At 37.4% G+C, this 20,238-nt stretch overlaps 2 protein-coding genes and 1 long non-coding RNA gene across 10 annotated transcripts in view; 2 read left to right on the top strand and 1 right to left on the bottom strand.

The window, feature by feature from the left end:
* Positions 1-14,415, top strand: part of LOC409024 (tropomodulin) — a 223,300-nt gene extending 208,885 nt beyond the window's left edge. For both annotated transcript variants that reach the window (XM_026442662.1, XM_026442658.1), the window contains one exon: positions 14,007-14,415. The gene's annotated coding sequence lies outside the window, so the exon portion shown is untranslated. The remainder of the gene's footprint in view (positions 1-14,006) is intronic.
* The window catches only part of LOC411344 (fasciclin-1), a 295,001-nt gene that overhangs the window by 50,925 nt on the left and 223,838 nt on the right, over positions 1-20,238 (top strand). The gene's annotated exons all lie outside the window — the stretch shown is intronic.
* Positions 16,067-18,541, bottom strand: LOC107964939. Its single transcript, XR_003305293.1, has 2 exons — positions 17,610-18,541; positions 16,067-17,534 (listed from the first exon to the last, which is right to left on the bottom strand). It is a non-coding gene; the product is annotated as an uncharacterized LOC107964939 (long non-coding RNA).

The raw sequence follows: 20,238 nt of genomic DNA, 5'->3' as shown, positions 1-20,238 counted from the left end.
AATCATTATTGCATCGTGTGTCAGACATGAGCATGCATAAATCCGTAAGGTTCATTCGAGAGATGGAGATTATGGAGGATTATAGGGTTAATTATATGACATTTTAAGAGATGAAGTAGAACTAGATCAAGTATATACAGTTTCAAGATTTCACACGATTAAATATACTTTCTTCAAAACGTAAATATTTTCTTTGTTATTATTCTTCCTTCAACGAAGATGAAAGTGATAATTTGTACTTAAATAAATTAATTAATAATTTTAAATATCTGATAGGTGTAAAATCATAAAATGAAATTCAGGATTTTAGAAACTAAAATTCAAAAACTGGGAAAGCATATAATTGATTAATAAGAAAGATTCACACGATTACCTTTCGAATCAAGTTGCATCTCACGTACAAACATTATACCAATTTATCATCGGTACAATTTATTTATAAGATAAACGATCCGGAAAGAAAGTGACAAAATTTCAAATCCCTCGTTTTGAAATATCAGATATAACATTAGAATTTAATCTAACTGCAGTTGTGTGTGCGATGCATTCGTCGAGATGGAATGCAGTTTTCGGTGCCATCGAGTGGCTGGCTTTTCCGCGCGAAAATCGATACTAGGATCGCGTGTTCCTCCCCCCTTCCTCTTTTGGTTGAGATGTTTTCGCGAAAATTCCGTAATTGCGGCCGTTGATTCGATTAGCCGTGATGCCGTTAAATTTTGCCGAATCGGTTTGAATGTTGGCGCGCAATGATTAATGGCGGCCGGGCCATTCGCGAGTAACTTAACGGCGATAAAATCGGAGAAAATATTGCGTTCGATCGACGCCAGACGAATTTAAATATGTGTCCTTTCCCGTTTCTCCATCATTGTTTTTTTTCCACTGTTTTCCAATCGAATTTTTTTTTTACTCTCGATCGTTTGCTTGTTGTTGTGGTAAATGGTTTGCGATACAGATTTTCTACGTCGTGTAAACAACGAGGAAAATTTCCATTTTATCATTATCCTTCACTCGAAATTTTATTAATCCGAAATTTCATTTACCACGATTAAGTGTGTTACATTTTTCCACTCGCGTTTAATTTTTTCACTCTCTCGGCTTTTCTTCCAGCTTAACGGAGGCTGAACATTTATGGATGGAATATACGATATTTCCATTTTTCAATTTTGTTGGTTTATTTTTCTTTTTTTTTTGTTCTTTATAAATCCATTATGCGTTTCGTAATATGTATGCATCAAGGATTTTTCTTTTTTCTTTTTCGTGTATACGGCCAGAAAATCTCGTTGTAACGCGAATATGAATATCACTTAACGTTGATATCGGTCGTGACTCGATAAAGAAAGTTATTACACGATAAATATATTTCTTTCGGAAGAAGAAACTTTAGTTTTTACGAATTTGTCGTGAAATTTTATCGTATCTTTTACGCTGTTTAAAATTTCGCGCCTTCTTGTCAGCCAATCGTAAAATCTAGAAACTTGAAAAACAATTAAATTCTTTTCGAAGCTCCTTAAGTGTGAGTGCTTTTCAAAAATAATCCTTGCTATTTCCACGTAAAATTGTTGGAGTAATCCAATGTAAAATGCAGTCAGTTTCTTGAACTGTATAATACAGATACAGGAATTTGAAGAATCATGGAGAAATGCTGATGGAGATTAACAGAGCAGAATGGTATGATAATTAGAAATTTCATTGCTCGGTTGAAATGATAAACAGACGTTTCCTTTCTGTATTATAAATTTGGATCGAACCATCATTGGATAAAATTTAAATCTCCAAGAATAAAATAAGATGAGATAAAATATGAAAACCAACGAGATTTCCACACTTCCTTTTCCATATTAGAAACCTAAAAATTCCAAATAAAAATTAGTAGATTGCAATATTCTAAAAATATCTGTATTAGAAATAATATAAACGTAGCATAGCGTTCGAAAAAAAGAAGGGGACAAAAAGCTTCGGATCGATCGGGATCAAAATGAATCGATCCTTTCCAATACACGGATCAAACAATCCTCGAATATCACGGAATTTCTCTGACCTCGATTCATACGTCGAAAACGTATGAATACTTGATGCCCTCAATGAACTATTCGTCTCTAATGTATTCAGATTTCCATTGAGTTACCAGTTCCAAATACCTCGTTCAACTTCCCATGAAATATTCTTTCGACCTTCTTTCTCGTCCATGCGAAATTTCACAGATATCAATCCACATTTTAATTCTCAACAACTAGAGGGGAGAGACAGATTCATCCCGTTGGATGTTTAACAAGATAATTAAATATTTGGATGAATGAAGAAAGGCATCCGTGATTGGAATTTGCAGGATTATCAGGGCTAATTGCTCTTGTCTTATATTATTGACTATCTTGTCCGGCGCACGGATTGGGTTGGCTGCTCTCCTCTATCAAGAATTTCGATGGATGTCTGTGGTGGTAACCGGACGATACACAGCCGCTTTGCGGCCTGGAAAATTAACCGACTGCGTTCTGTCTTCTCTGATGAATCTGCTGTAATGGAGCCTGATTAATTCGGCTCTATTGAGCTGAATTCGCCGGGAGAAGAATCTGCGCCGAGTACAGAGGCGACGTTGGCCAACGTCGCAATCAGACTTGCGGTGATTATGTCATATTCTTCGAGCAATTATGTCCTTTTTTTCCTGGGAACCAAGTCCTTTGATTCTCCTCTTTCGACAAGGAGACACAATTTGAGGAAGGGAACTGAAGGATTTTAATTCTTCAAGATTCTCAAGGATGTATAAAACTGAAATATATATATAAATTGAATTAATTGGATTAATACATGAAAACTTTCCTTTAATTTGTGTGATTGTGATAAGAAAGAAAAATATTGGAAATATTATCCTGACACGTCTTAAAGTTTTCTGTTTGAAAAAGAGATTTTTTTAACTTCGTTTAGGAATTAAAAAAAAAAAAATAGATATTAAACGGATTATTTCGAGGTTACACACAAATCCAATCAATACGTAAATAATCTAAATAAAGAGATTTTTCTCTTCTATCTTTCTCACTCGAAAGGAAGAGCTTCGACATTCGTAGATACCTTACAAGCGTATAAACGTCACCGTTACGTCTTACTTGGAACGTGACCGTACTTAGAACGAAGTTAAATGAAAGATACCCCTATTTTTTTCCACCGCTAATTCCTCTCTTTTCCCATTCGTTAAAAAGAGAGAAGTGACTTTCTTTAACGAATGGAAACGTAACCAGAATTAGCTCGCCGTTTGAGTTAAAGGAAGGAAGTAACTCGGGCCCGTTCCCTAATGAAACGAAGGAGATCTCTGACGGCGGTGTAACGGTCCAAGGAAATCTCTCTTGGTGGAAAAATAGGAAAGAAATTGACGGTGAAACCTCAGGACGCGGGTACGGATGCGAATTGCCTGAATTTTTCAACCGCGAGCCCGCAAATTGAATTACCAAGTTTCGAAGAGCCGTACCGGTTGTTTTAAATTCATCGCCAGTTGCCAAGGAACTCTTTCCTCCTCTTTCCAATCTCTCTCTCTCTCTCTCTTTGGAACGGTGATTAACATTCACCGTCGTTGTTCTTTCATCCCTTAATCGATCTACCTAATGGCGTTTCACGATTGAAAATTTTGGTTTGTTTATTTGCCGGATACAAATATCGGATGTTTGCGATGTTTTATGTCGAATAACAAACCGTAAGTTTGTACAAAGGATCGAGTTTCTGCCGGCGTTTGATCGATATTTAGTCAAATATTATACTCTCTCTCTGTTTCCAATTCGACTTTTGTTTATCGTGTTTGTTGTTATTATAATTTGTTTCATATTATTTCGGAGAATTGAATCGATCGAAATATTTTGAATACTTTCATATTCTGTATTGAAAAGATCTTCACTCGAGAATAATCTATATAAATTATTATATAGATGTACATATTGGTTCTTCTTTTAAAAAAAGATCAATTTGCTCGAAAATAAACAAAAGCCTCGTTGTACGAATAACTTTAAAATTCTTAAAATTTATCTTCGTGCACAGAATATCATTTTTAACCATAAATTAACCATGCCTCTAATTAAGATTCCAAGATTCTCTCAAATAGTATCTCAATCCGTTCCGTATTGGGATCTTCCCAAATACATATCTCAAAATCCCCGTCAAAATTCTCGTCGTTTTTCGACATTCCCCGATTCGATCTCGTAAATTTCGTGTTTCGACGGGGAGGCGGGATTGATTTACAACGGGACAATGCACCGCGAGTGAGAACTAGGAGCGGAAACTTAACCGTTTCCGTCGACGAGTGCTGCATGCACCGAACCCCTCCTCCTACCTTTTCTCTGTTGACGAACGAGCCCCAAGCCGCCGAATGAACGATCGTTATTTGTCTCTGGTTACTCGTTCGAAAGAAAGGAAAAAAGAGAAAGAGAGGAAAAAAAATAATAATTTTCACAGGAAGACATTCATCCCGCCGCGTCGTTCGTAATTTCATTGTCAACGTCTGCTAACCGCCTCCTCGTACCAGCGCCATCTCTTCTCGCCAGGATTTGTTCGCGGGCGAACGTTATTATTGCAAAACCGGGACATCGCCTTTCGCCGTCGCCACGTAGCGAAGATGTTTTATTGTTTCTTGCGCGCCGCTTCCCACGTTTGTTCAATTTTCCATGAAATTTGCTCCGTAAGAGGGAAATAGGGAAGATGCGTCGTTTCACGCCGCCTGGCGACGGGCTTCGGTATTATCAACTATCTCTCTCCACGTTGTCTCTCTTTCTCTCTCTCTCCACCGGGAGAGTTCCTTTAAAGGGATTTGGATTTTTATTAGTTTTGATTAAAATTATTAACACGATATTTGTTAAACGTTTGTCATATAATTCTTTAGAATTCTTATCAATATTTATCCATGCAGATGCACTCCATCTACTTGCGCCAAATTCTATATCCAGAGAAGACCCTTTTGCTACTATTAACAAGCAATTCAAAGTTTCAAAGCGCATCTATAGCTTATTACCGCTGCCATTCACCTATGATTTCATTAAACGTAGAATCGGATAGAAGGAGCAAAGATAATTGAGAATTCTGGGAGACGGCGAGTCTTTCAACCAGGTAGCAAGGGAAATTGGGTCGTTTCACGCGAAAGGGGAACCGGATACAAAGGTGTTCGATGGCTATGTTTACACCTGCCTCCGCTCAAAAGAGGAATTCGTTTCCACGATGGAAATGAATATTTTAATAGGGACACGCCTCGCGGACTCTCTTCCTTCTTTCATCGACAAAGTAATTTTAATTATCACATTAACCCCCCCATCTCGTCGCGCCTCTCTTTTTCTCTCTCTCTCTCTCATCTTTTAAGCATCCGAGAAGCGAGACACCGGTGGCATCGGGGGAGGATTTTTATCCTTAACTAACGGGTCTCGCGCTGAAAAATTTAATTAAACGGCTCGGGCACAAGGAAATGCGTCATCTTCCCTCGATTCGAGCCTCCTCTCCTCCACTTCTTCATTCCCTCCGGCATACTGGGGACTTTCGATCAAAGTTGTCCGTTCTGTGGACAAAGGAGGCGACGATAATTGGACTTACAGCCGCTAGAGAGCGCTCGCTATTATTGGACACGCTCTCCTCCCCCTCCTCCCGCCGCCTACAATGAGATCGTTTCCCGCCTTTTTTTAGTCCTCCGTCGAGCGAGGACTAGACTGGAGAGGAGACAGGAATTTTCTCAAAGATTAAGACCTCTCTGGCCTCGTCGCGTGGACGAATCTTCTTTTTCCTTTTCTTTTTTTCTTTTTTCGATTTCACTCGTCTCTCGAGCCGGCCACCTTTGATGAGCTCTCCCCGGCACCTCGTTAACCTGACACAGGGAGAGGATCCTTCTCCCCTCCCTCCCTTGGTGTTTCGCGTCGAGATCAACCTCTCGCGTAATACTTTAATCAGCCCACTTGTGAACGTTGGCGAAGAATTTTTAACCCTCGTCGCGTATCGCTCGAGGGTTTCGAACGTTAAAGTGGTGTGTTACGTCCTATCTTCAAAATTGAAAATTAAGAGAGAGAGAGAAAGAAATGGACGTTTTATTTTAAATTGTCTATGATATTTTACGGCCATATCTTCGAAAATTGAAGAAGCAAAGAAATTCCTTTTTTGTTAAGGCAAGTAAATCGTGGAATCGATCGTTTCAAAGGGGATACGTGTATATGTGTTGGGTTAATAAATTCATCATTGAGGGAAACTATCCAGAGAAACGTATTCTAGGGTTAGAAAGGTCGATCTGTTCTGGAATAGATCGTAGTTTGGAACTTGGAAACTGGAATTTTGCGATGAAAGTTTGATGAAGGTGCCACCATGGTGCTATCTAGGATTGTAATATCAATCCTTCGCGGTTCAGGGAAAATTCTATCACGAGTTACTTTTTCATGTGTCGAACAAGACGACAGATATAAATATTAAAATAGAGTTACAGAAACTTGGATTGGATAGTTGAATTACAATTCCTCTATTGCCGTTTTCTTCCTTCTCCTTTTTTTTTCTTTTTTCGTATTTATTATCCTTCCATGTTTAGTGGATGAAAGTAGAGAACGATACACGAGGATAAAAATAATGGGGGCAATTAGTATTTGAGCATTTATCATCGATTATTGTGTCGATAATAACGGAGCGCAGTGTACTTAATATTTGAAATAATTTCAATTCGTTCTTCTTCGTTCTCTGCAATTCTTCTTTCGATGCAATTGAGCGACCCAGCTGATAGCAGGCGTCGGCTACCGATATTTTTAGATCGTATCATCGCCTCTCTTTGCTCATTGCATTACCCCTACGTGCATCGACGATGCATTCTAGGCGCACAGCAGAGTCGATGAAACAAAGATGAGCTTCCATGAATTTTTCATCCTTACCCTTTGATTAATTATTATTTTATTTTATTATTTGAAATTGAACTTTTTTTCCTTCTAAAAATACGGATTATCGTTAAATTATTCAAGCTTCTCAAGCAGATATCAAAAATCTATTATTCTATGCGAGATAAAAATATTTTATCAACGAAGAACAAGAAACCGATAACCTTATGAATATTATTTTTAAAAACCAATTCGCGATACGATCAATTCCATCAATTTAATATGAAGAAAAAGATGGAAGAAAATAAATTTCTCCATGCATTTAAAATCCCTTTCCTCCTGTGCAGCTGAGAATTCCTTTTATTTTCAACTCCAATATCTTACGTAATGAAAAAGGAAAAGTTCTTTCGTTATTTTAAAATTTCTCAAGAAATTGGAAAGATCATTATAAAAAAAAAAACTCCAAAACACGTGAAATAATCAAATAATCATCGATTCTGTAACGAGAAGAGAATCGACGAGATGTCGAAACGAAGGGAATATGAAACGTCGAGTTGGAAATTTCAGAGAGCATGGAGAATGGGTCGCTCATGAACTCGGTGAATGCACCACGAACTCTGAATGATGCATGCGTGAAGAGACGAGGACGATCGTTGATCTTCGATGGATTATATTCTTAGGAGAACAATCGGCCAACTTTCACTGGAAACAATTCGTCGAAATAATACCTCCGCTTCCATCCGATCGATCAAATCCTCGCTAAAAGATGCATTGTTGCGTGCGTGCCGGGTGAATGGAAACCTTATCTGAATCGGATCAAATTATCGGGACGAACGGGTCTAACGATTCCCAATTTCTCGTTTATTTTTATTACATGCATCGAAATATCCCATCTATCCTTAACACCCCTCGGGGTGATCCATCTTACAGCTCTTAGTTTGCTTTCGTGAAAAGTGATTGATTGATGAACTTTGAATTGTACGATTCTGGAAAGTGAACGTATCTGGCAAATTACGAAATTTTTGAGATAAATAAAACTCAACGTATCTTACTTACCGGATCAGTTAAGTGAATTACTTAAGCAACAAGTATTACACTTGCAAATTAAACTTTCCAAATTGATCCAACATTATCTTCTTCACTGAAAGAAATACATTGAATCAAAAACTGAAACCTTATATTTCTCCTTATACGATATAATAATAACTGGATGCGAGAAATCTTGGAGAAATAAATAAAATCGATTGGAAAATCGAAAGGGTTAATTAACCACGAGGGGGAGGGAAAGAAATCACTAGGTTTATTTCCGTGACGAGGGGATGTCACGGAAATTTTAATTCCAGGCCGGTGACAGCGGATCATCGGGTGTCTTTCATTTTTCAAAGGCAACCTTATGGCGAGAAGATGATCACGGTCGACTTCTCGCTTCGCTGTCACTTATCGTTTCTGATCTTTCGCGCGGCAAAAGAGGTCGCTCCTTCTCCTCTCGAGCAATATCGAACGCCGCTCTCCTCTTCATTACAAAACCCCTTGTCCGCCATTGATTCGCTCGACGAGCCTTCATAACCCGAAGGAGGCACAGCCCGATTAAAATTCAAGGAGGGGGGCATCGATTCTGCGTCCGTCTTTGAAGAAACGAGGAAAAACGTGTATCTAATATGGCTCCTTAACGACGACGAGTACAATGATTGTTTTTTTTTTTTTTCTTCTTTTGCTAATTTACCTTTCATTTATTCATTCGAAGATTTGTGACTGGAGTTCTGAGATCATCTGAATATGTTTCTTTTTTTTTCAAAAAAGAAATTGAAAATTAAACTACTTGCAAAGTAAAGATGTAACTGGTTTGCATATAATGACTTTTCTGAATAACCTTTCATTTATTTATTCGAAGATTTGTGAGAAGTTCTGAGATTATTGAATATGTTTCTTTTTTTTCAAAAAAGAAGATGAAATGAAAATTAACTGTTGCAAAGTGAAGATGTAACTGGTTTGCATATAATGAAATATCATAATTGGTTTGAATTTTGTTCTTGAAGAGAATTCTGAAAATTTGAGGAACATTTGTTAAAGAAATTTTAAAAGATGAGATTGGAAATTGTGGAGAAGATTACAATTTTGGAAAATTTGTGGAAATTTTTAAGTTTAATTTTAACCTTTTATCCGTGTTCGGTATTGCAATTTAAAAAGTAATAAACTCGTTTCGCAAGCTAGACATTTTCCAATATCAATGACCGAGCCCATCGAGGTTGTTGCAGGCTGTTTCGTGGTAATGCGGAATCCAAATTTCGCGTAATTTGTAATTGGGAAATCACGGTAATAATGGAGCAACTCATGAAGAACGGAGTGATTTCGCCCTGAATATTCATGACTTACGAGGGCCAGGTACAAATTTGCTGGATTTCTCTGTGTCCCGACTAATTGCACACAGCGATAACTAATAATAGCTGCGACATGGACCGACCGAACATCTGGCGGCCAACCGTTTCGGCCAACCAAGGCCGCTGTTTCACCATTTCAAAGAATTCCATTGTGCTTCCTGGAATAGACTCGTAAAAACTTCATTTTCCCTTTTTTTCTTTCTTTTCGGAAAAAAATATTCTGCCCTTTTCAGACTTCGTCCGAAAGGAAATAATTAAAATTCACGCACGTACATATTGCAATTTTACAAAAAATTATTGAAATGTATTTAATTCAAAATTCTCGCGAAATTAATGTAATATTCCAGTCTCGATGTTTCAAACAAGAATTCTGAAATTTATGAGATCGAAGAACTATGTTACGCCAGCTACTCGTTTTTCGAAAACATTGATACTTTTTTATCGTGTTATGGACACCTCATAAAGCAAGATCGATCTGCAACAGTTCGCGGTAAAAGGGTGAATGGAGGACAAATCGAGTGACAACAATCGATCGACGAGATTAAGATCGATGGTCGTGGAGAGGAGTAGCGCGGAGGCTGCAATTTCCAATAAGATCTCGAAACATCGAACCAGCTCCTCTCCACCAGTTCTTCTCGAGGCTATATATCGTTCTTAAGCGAATGAAACGCGACACCTTTGGAAATCGTGATAAATGATAAGAAACGGTAGAAGAATGAAGCTGAGATCCAAGTAAAGATTCTACCTGAGGGACGGATAAGGATCGGGCAAAGTGTCGTTAATGGCCCTCGTTAATTTTTAGTACCATCATTTGATACTTTCACCAAGAAATATTTAAATTCCTCTTTATACTTTTCATCCGAATACTTGATTGTCCCCAAAAAATTAATCTGCAAAACACAAATCCAAATCAAAATAAACAAATATTATATCAAAATTGTTCAAAAGTATCTACCAGTCAATTTTGTTTCCAGAAAGAAAATATAAATACGAATTTTGAATTAAAAAAATCTTTTGAAAAGACTGGACCTCAATTTTATCTTTACCACAGATTGTAAACTGCGTATTAAAGGATTCGTTCGAGTAAAATTTAAGCGGATAACCGAATTAATTCAAGATGAGTGGAATTAATTCGATAACGCAACGATCAACCTTCATTTTTCCTTCCATCCCACGAAGATATGGCGATGCAAGTATTACTACAGCTCGTAATTTTCAACCGTGGGTCACACACTTGCTGCAAACCGTGCAAACTTATATTAACGATAGTTTACGATGCGGGCCTTGCTGGATATACGCTATTTGCGGGCCGAGGAGGGAAGCTGGCCGTCCTAAACCATACGCGGTTGGAAGGAATGGGGTTGGAAGATTGCTGTGGCGGTATCATCTTACGATCCCTTGCTCTCCCTGCTCTTTCTATCTGCATGACCACGTACGTGAAAAATGCCAACTACTCGTATCATTTCCTCTCGCAAGATTGAAACGTGATGTACGATTATCAATTCCGTTCTGCGTTTCAACTTGGAACAAATTTCTGGAAACGAGATTTCCGAAATATTTTCCATTGATTGATATATATATTGCTCCCTTCGTAATGGAATTCCATTCGATTTTCTGCGAATAAAATCATTATATGTCGATTAAAACTTATTGAAATTCTAATTCGTTTAAAATCTAGTCAAATACAAAGTGAATTGGAAGAATTTTTCTTTGGAGATGTTTAAATTATTAACAATTTAAAATTTTTGTAGAAAAATTCGTATCGTTTCTAATTTTGTTTCGATATTCCAAGAAGAATATTGCGTGATACACGAACCGGTTTCTCTGCACCGAATTAAGAAGAATTTTTTAGCAATTGCACGCGCTGCTTTTATCCATCCTTTCTTTTCCCAGATAGATAGATAGAGAGAGAACAGGAGTCCTTCAGGGAGAAGAGTGATTCGCGAGCCACGTTTTTGCGCGACCCGGTTTTAAGAGCGTCCTTTAAAGGGCGGATTTTGCAGACCTCGAGGGAAATTACACTCGAGGGACACGCTATTGCAAGTTTGTTGCAGCCATGTTTTTCAGAAATACTCGATTTTCTAGACACGTATAAAATTCCTTCTCCCTCTTTGTTCTTCCGTCATTCTACAATTTTACATTAACGATGATGTAACAGTGATGATTCTTTCAATGTTCCAAATATTCTTTCAATTCCAGTTTCTTTTCTTTTTAATCGATCGTGACGAGAAGTTGGTGAAATGAATGCTCGCACAAGTTTCTGGATTATCTCGATTTCCCCAACTTGTGTTTTATAGAGGAAGCAGCTATTTCCAGGCCTCGAACGTGGTATGGAAAACGCGTGGAAATGCATCGGGTGTCTCGAGAGGTTCCTTCTGCTTGATTTCCTTCACCACGTCGGTTGGTACGCGTGTGTTTGTCGGTGCTTTATGGTGCAAGTTTCTATCTACCAGCCATCTACCCACCTCATCCCTATCCATTGCATAACAGGAGGGTGGAGCTCCTGGCAACTTGGACTCCTCGCGGTTTCCAAGTCTTTAACTGTTTTTGCCTCGACGGCCAATTGGCCAACTCCCCGGATATTAAAGTGATTCGATATTAAAGTCTCGTTTTTTTAGTTACTCCGCTCTTGGTGTGATGATCGTTGAACCGCGAATTTTCGATAAAAAAAAAAAAAAGAATTCGAGGAAATAAAATTCTCTGGGATTCGATCGAGCAAGCAAGCGACCCGTGAAAACAGAATTAGAATTTTAATTGGAACGAATTGTTGAGAGCGGAGGAGAGTTTGGAGGATATCATCTGTCGGCATGTGCTTTCTAATATTCTCCATCCAGTTTTAAGCGACCTATATATCCGCCAAGGGTAAGCGGAATCCCTCCCCCCGCTATGCAAATTTCTTGGGATTAGAAAAATTGTTGGAATTGGTCAGCAGATTTTTTTTTTCTTTCACCCGGAATACTTTCTCGTTAAATTTTCCGCGAATACGACGTCTTAATAATTTTTCTAATCATTTTTAAAAAACGTTATCGGATCGTTTCAAATAATCCTTCCAATTATTTTAATCCTCCCCCCGATCGATAAAATCGAAATTTTCGTTCACCTTTCTCGGTGATATCGATCACGTGACGAAGGAACCTCGTCAAATCCTCGGATCAGAAATTCCTTACCTTGTTTCAAAAAATTGGAGACGAGAAAATTAACCTTGATTGCAATCCTCCTTCGATCTTTTCAATTCTATTCCTCGAGAACGAGAAACAAAAAATTATCGGGAGGAAAGTGTCGCGCAATTTTCGAAATGAAATTTCCCCGCCCATCATCCGCTTCCTTCCTGTTACCCGCTTGGAATTCGCAGCTCCTCGAGGAGAGAGGGAAGGGAAAAGAAGGGAGGGGAGAACTTCCTTTCGCGGCGCGCATACCTGCGTTTCCACGAAGATTCGTTCGTTGAATACGGGCTGTGGATGGAATTCATCGGGTTCGAGACACGTTCCCCGCGAACCACGACACGTTCGCCGCTTCGTGGATTTCTTCGCGGATTCTAAGGCTAAGACGCCGCGATTATGTCGCGTCCCCGTTCATTCAAAGCGCCCCCCCGGTTGGCTTCATCCTTTTGGCGCCGTTTCCACCATCGGCCGCCCCCATTTTGTTCGAGATTGAACGGAGATGGGTTGGTTGGCGGGTTCGAGGAAGTTAACGGGGTATTATGATGTCTAGACGATGACTCTTGAACCCATTTTGCCCTCCCTTCGAGGAGAAAAGGGACAGTTTAGAAGATTTCGGGGTGTTTGTTGGTTTCTTCTACCTGGATTAATAGAGAAGAAGATATCACTTTTTTTGAATTTATTTCGAAAAGTTCGGGTTATGAAAACTGTTAACTTATCGACAAAATATTGCAAATTATTTTCCACATTTTTTTCTCTTCTTAAAATAAAAAATATATATATGAGTCTGATAATATTCTTTAATTCATTCGTATCCTTTTCATGAAATGGATAAGAAATTTGGAATGTTGATTTAATATATTATATTAGTATTAATAATTTATAGATTTTAATGAATTAAAATTCAGGCAAATTCGGGAGGGAAGAAATTTGATTTTAATTCTCTTTATGAATGCAGTGTATTGTGTACGCAACGAATAGTGGAAAATACGAAATTTTGTCACGAAAGTTTTAATAATGCATTTCGTAGACAGTGTGAAAAAGTTCGATTAAACAATTATTTCAAAACATTCGGTTTCATTCGGTCTCTTATTGGTTAGTTATACATACCATTGATGATTTCTTTTTCCTTTTTCAATTTATAAACGAACAAAAATACTTCACAAAAGAAGATATTTTATTTTCTTCTTTCGTTTCCTTGTTTCAATTCAGATTTTTATTAATAAAGATGTTCATTCAAATGGACGTGATATATTTCTCTTATTCACGAATCATAGAACAATCTGTGTATTTATATTCGAGTATAATTTATAAATATATATTTCATAAAGCTGTAAATAAATTTAGTGATAAAGGAATCAAGGGATTTTATTTTTTGTCAACAAAGAGGAGACTATTTAAATTCTTTCCGCCTGTATTCCCACCATCAATACCATCTGTTATATCCGAAAATATAAACGTTCTGGCAAATAACCAGAAATTGGAGAAGTGTAAATTGCTCTCTAGGATTTGCCTCTTCATTCGTTGAATCGCGATTGAAATCGATTTCTCGCCCCAAGAGGCGAGGTATTGGAACGAGGCTGCAGTACTTCAGAAAAATTGCTGCTCTTGAGGTAATGGCCACGTTTGACGAAAATTTATAAACACTTTTTTTCTTTTTGTTCCAGGTAAGCCGCACCCGTTTCTCGTCTTTTCGTAAATCATTTCGCCCACCTTTCTTTCACGTAAGCGATAAATAATAAATAATATTATATCGGATCGGATAATTTTTAAAATCTTCTCGTTTTACTATTTTCAATCGCGTCCAATAACGTTTATTAATTGTTTCGTTATTCGTCGATGAGAAATTTCTTTCGATATTACTTAATCATTAAATAATTTTGATCTTCCCTTCTTTCATCTTTGATGATAAAACAATAAATAAAATAATTTGATTACTATATAAAATCGTTGCCTCTTATTTATATTACGTTGAAATCTAGAATTCTTACAATGCTTTCAATTAAAAAAGAAAAAATAATACTTTTTCATTCACAGAAAACTCAGTTGAACTAACTGCAAACCAAAAAAAAAAAAGGAAACAACGAGAAAACTTTATATCGTCCTTGCTAAAAATTACAATGAATCCAGTTACACGCCACGAAAGTTTCTCAAACACCTTGTATCCTCTCGCGAAAAAAAAAAAAAGAAAAGAAATAAAAAAGAATAAAACAAATACCACGTGGACGATGCGCCATAATTATTTTCCTCCCTCCAATTATCCCGCGGCGATACGTAATTATTTCCTTTCCTAAAAAAATCCATTTTCACAATTTTTCGAGAGGTGGGCGCCATATTTTCTCGCCACACGCCAACTGAAACAATAGATCCTCGTTAACCGCGTACCTCGTAATAAACATCGTCTGATTACCTTTGATTACATCGCTGCTCTTTCTTCTTCTTCTTCTTCTTCTTCTTTTTTTACGACGAAACGAAAGAGAAACAGGTTGAGACTCTCCCCTTCCCCCCCTTGGTTGGATACACGGCAATCGAAAACCTGTTCACGGTCGATTGGTCGGTATAATGGAGGCGCGAGAAGAGGGTGGAACGCGAAACCAGAAATTAGCGTTCGAAAATTGAAACACAGGAAGTTGGTCAATCGGTTTCGATCGATCGGCAGCCGTCACCCGCCCCCTCTGATCAACTCGCATTAATTCATTCGCGTGGATACACGTTACGGAGAGCGTGCTCGCGGGGCTATTCTCTCGCCCTGTTTTCGAGAGCCCTCCCTGTTGCCCAGTTATTCGACGCTGTTTTAATTATCGTTCCAGTGTCAACGATTTTTATATCCGCGCGAAGGCATTTCCGAATTTCGAATGTGCCTCGAATTTTCGAGTTTTCGTTTCGATTTCGTTACGGAGATTAATTTGGTTGGAAATGTAATTTGAAAGAGTGGGGATTAATTGGGGATAATTAAACGGAGGGGAGATTGGAATTTTTTCTTCTTCTTTCTCTTCTTCTTTCAGTTTTTGAAAGGAATTACAGGAGTGATTTTATTGGTTCCTTTATTTTTTGAAACTCGTGTCATCTCGAGACGCTTAAATAATTGTTTCGAGGGTTAGGGGAGGAGAATTTATGGATGGACGGATGGATAGTCGTTGAAATTAAAAGGATGGAGTATGGATTGATTATCGTATCGTAAACGTGAAGTGCGATGTCAAATTATTATTTAAATAAATTGAACGAATGGAAAATGGTCATATCGCGAGGGGAGTTGTAAATGAAATAAAATAACGTGGAAATGAAATGACATGAAAGCGAATACTAATTATTCCGATGAATAAATTGAAAATTAACACGACGTACGTCATAGAATATATGCGTAACGTTAAAAGCTAATTCTATGAACATTTCTGTCGGAATGGTTTATTGTTACGTGATGTACCGATAAATTAACATTTTTAAACAAATGGATTTATAAATAGAAGAAAACGAATTACGCTGTATTTTTTAATTAAAAAGAAAAAGAAAACGAGAATGTAATGTTAAATATTCAATATACTATCTCTCTTTATTTTCAAATTCTAAACTTTTTATCTAAAAAAAATAGAAGGACAGAATTTAGTTTATTCTTGAATGTAAAATATTCATCGTTCCTATCAATCTCAATTAGTCGCACAAACAAGTGAATATTTTCACGTTCATCGAAAACTATTCGTTAACAAAATTTGAAAGTTTTTTTGTAAAAAAAAAAAAAAAAAGGAAAACCAATTTATATGTACAATATATACAAGTAAATAACATTAAAGTCCAATTCCAAATATACAATTAAAATTTCTCCTTCGGATCTGATCAAAAAAAAACCATCTACGCAACGAAACCACTTGGACGAAAAGGTAAAAAAAATTGGCAAACGATTGAAATTTTTTGTATCCTCGCGAGAAATTGGTGCAAACGAACGAGAGAAGTGATCGTGAAGAAAAGGAAGAAAAAAGGAAGGGAAAGACGTTTCGTCTTCGAAGGCGAGGGAAAGACATTGCATCCAGTTATGCGAACGTGTAACAAATTCTTAAATTACGCGTCCGTGCGAGGCGAAACGGGATCCGTGAGTAAATTTAAATAACGGCAGGTGGTTGAGCAATTAGCGGCAGGCTGCGCCCTAGGAAAACGCCCTTCCGACGGGAACAACCGGAACAACGGCTGTGTTTATCTTCAATTCGTTCGAATGGTATTATTGGATCCTCCAATTAAAAATCGTCTTAAAAATTGAGCCCGCTTCTAATTATGAGAGGATCTATGGGAAGAAAGAAAAGTTATAGAAAGAATATTTTATGGATCAATGAGTGGAGATTATGACGAGAAAGATCGAGGTTAGAAAATTGAAAGAAATTATCGTGTGGAACAATTCGAGTCTTTCAATTATCTCAACTCTATACAGAATACTTTCATTTCGGGGTGAAATAGGCGCGAAAAAGGAAGAACGAAGTATATGTCGAGGATCGAAGAACAGGCGAATGATCTGCTTATTCCGATTAAGTAATTTAATCTAACTTTTCCGTTCGAACTTAAAATTTCCGACGAGGAACATTCGCTCTTTCTCCACCTGCAAGTTGGAAACTTGTTATAAACAACTAAATTAGATATCGAGATGCAGGTTAAACAGGTTAGAGAGGACAAAGTTCGAACAACGTGATCAAACGAACGTATTCGATGATTCGAATAATAGTAATAATAATAATAATAATAATAATTTAGACGATGGAAATTAAATCATTCTCAGCGAGAGAGAGGAGAAAATCTGTCGGGGAGCGAGTGTGTTTGGTAGATAACGAAGCCACTTGCCTGCCTTTTTCGAGGTTTCCAGTTCAACTCGTTACCCGTTGGCCGAAAGTTATCAGCGTAACTTCTGGCCGGCGGACGACAAAGTCGAGTTAGCACGGGTGCCGCAGCGGACCGTCATAGCCCGTAGGTGAAATATATGCTAATGCACCGTGCCCTGATGAATTGTAGCGCACACTGCGCGCCCGCGACATTTCTCTCAAGTCTCAACACTCGTATCCATTCCATCGATTTTAACATTTTCGCCATTTATTCATCGCTGTTACTAGTATCACTTTTGTTTTCACTCGAAATTTTCTCTCACTGATCCATTAATTCGAAAGTTAAATCTTTTCCTTCCTTCAATTCGAAAAGAATCCAATCTTTCCAAAGTTAATCTGTGAACAAAGTGTGGACTTAAAAAAAAAAAAAGGAAAAAAAGAAAGAAAGAAGCATAAGGAGCAAATCAATACTCTGGATCGAAACGCTTGATCAGCAGTTCAATCGCATTCCTGGGGGACGTCACCACCGTCTATCTGTCCGCGTTATTGTCCTCGACTGCTCGAGCGACATCTACGGAGCTTCCCCGGAAGGGCACGTCTGAGCCGGTGTACAATGGAGGAACGGTGTTTACCTGGAGCAGAGACGACAGCTATATCAGCGCTGATTAAGAGGCATTCTCGGGGATTCGGGGGATGGATGGGAAGAGGGATGTGGAAGGTGTGTATGTGTCTCTCTCTCTCTGTCTCGTGGAGACATGTCTCGAAAAGAGACGCGTGGTGGGCCACATCGGGGAACGGGGTGATAAATTAAGGCAGCATCCTCGCACGCGATTGCTCCTTCGCTTTTGGAACGCATCCCCCTCTCTTCCTCCTCCTCCTCGACACTCTCGAGCGATTCCCTTCTCTGGATATGGCGCCATGTGTTGCTGGAGGGATGATATACGAAAAATCGAGCGGCGAGTGAAATATCTATGGCCCAACCAAATGCGGGGGAGGGGGGCAAGCCCTGACAAAAGCAGAGAAATCTTGACTCCGTTCACTCCTGGCCAGATTTTCCCCTTCTTATTGCGGTTTATTGCCGCTTCGTTTGCCTTCGTTTATTGTACGATCAAAATGGAGAGTATGGAGAGTTTGTGGAAGAGTTGAGAGTTGAAAGATCGTATCGAAGGTTTTTTCATCCTAGATATTATTAAATGGCTAACGTTTTTTGTCGAGTTATGTTTATATTAAAATAAAGAATAATTTTTCATGGAGTAGGTTTTCGAATGGAAATATTGAGAAACGATAAATTCATAAATTTTGGAAAATGGTATTCGTATCAAAGAAGAAATTGTAATTCTATTTCAAGATTTCTATTTCAAGATATTCGATGAGAAATCTTTTCTTTCCTTCTTTTTTTATTTTATAAATTTTGATTTTAAACTATACATTGAATTTCGATCGAAGAAAGTTTTCAGATTTTTTCAAATTATATTGTTAACCAAGGCGGTTTATCACGAAGACGTGGAAATTAGCGGGAGGAAATCTAAGCGACAAATATGAATATGTCAGGGTGAGCAAAGTTTGAACTCTGTGCCGCACAGCTGCGACTGACGACTTATTTGTACTTCCTAGACGATCACGGTTTCCCTCACGCTTTTCCTCGCTGTGGCTAGCTTTACGAAATAATACAGGGTTATCAAGGCACGTTGATTCGAGAAATGGGACGAATTAATTTTGTTGTACCAATTGAAAATTCATTATTGATTCGAGACACTTTGAATAATTAGACATACGTGTAATAAATCTAATCAAATTTATAGATATTGATATTTTTGATTCCTGGAGAATGGTTAATTGTTGTATAATCCATTATTAAAAATGCACTTACCATGAATATTTTTATTTGATAACAAAGGGAAAAGAGTTTAGAAGGAATATTCATCTTCTTTATTTAATAAATTATCACGTGATAATCCTCCATTATTTTCCTTTATCTATATTACGTATTTAATGCCAATTAATTCAGCCAGTTTATTTTATCCCTCTTTGGTCTCACGTTTCCTCGCCACTATCTTCAATATCAATTTAGCATAGTTGAACTATCCTGCTGGAAGATCAGGTTCTATAACGGCATCGAATCAAATTAAATTAATTTTATTATGCGTAATAAAATACTTAACATCCATTTTATATATGTATATATATATATATATATATATTTGCACGATAAATACGGATGATTGAAATTTGAAAATTTATTCATCATATGACCATATGTTTCGAAACTGATAAATGCAAATTATGCAAATTGCAACTAGATACATACTAAATTTCACAAATAGATCTATTTATTTCTCTACGTTCAAATTTAATCGGGAGTTTGAACATTAGCATGATAATTGTACCAATAACAATATTTATATATATAACGTAGAATTCTATATCGATAATACTCTACAATTATTAATAATTTTGTCAATAATATATTAACGATATTCTTCCATTGAATTTTAATAGAAATCTCTAAATTCAATTTAATTATTAATATTTTTGGATCCACAATTGAGTTGATAACAATAATTACAAAATCCACTGATATTTATTTTTACACTCTGAATCAACTATAAAAATATCGAATGTTAAATTGATATTTATGGATAGATGAAGGAAATATTCTTAAAAATAAATCTTATTTCGATTTGTTCTTAAAATATTATTACCTCTCGATTTGCAATGACTTGGCATCTCCATCTATTGATTGGTGGTCACTTTCTTTATAAATCGATCCGACTACTCGAGTATCGTGGACGTTTTTGCCGGCTTCCTTTCTTGTTCCAACTAATAATGCGTGTCCAACCTGGATCGGTAGTGGAAAATAATCCATCGTTCCCACGGGTTTTCCTTCGGCGATACTTTCCTGGGCCACGTTCTATCGCGATGAAATTGAGACTTGGAAAATTTTTACATTCGAGGATGCAATTCTACCGCGATAGGAAATTCTAAAGGGAATTGTGGAAACAAGAAAATCTAGTGATAAAAAGGAATGTTGGTAGCGAATGTTGGTGCGAGGGAAAGATTCTGGAAATGAAGAAATCGGGGTAGAAACGCTAAAAAAGAA

The sequence above is a fragment of the Apis mellifera genome, linkage group LG9 (assembly GCF_003254395.2).
Source record: "Apis mellifera strain DH4 linkage group LG9, Amel_HAv3.1, whole genome shotgun sequence".
Lineage (NCBI taxonomy): Eukaryota > Metazoa > Arthropoda > Insecta > Hymenoptera > Apidae > Apis > Apis mellifera.
This window is presented reverse-complemented; position numbering and strand designations above follow the sequence as displayed.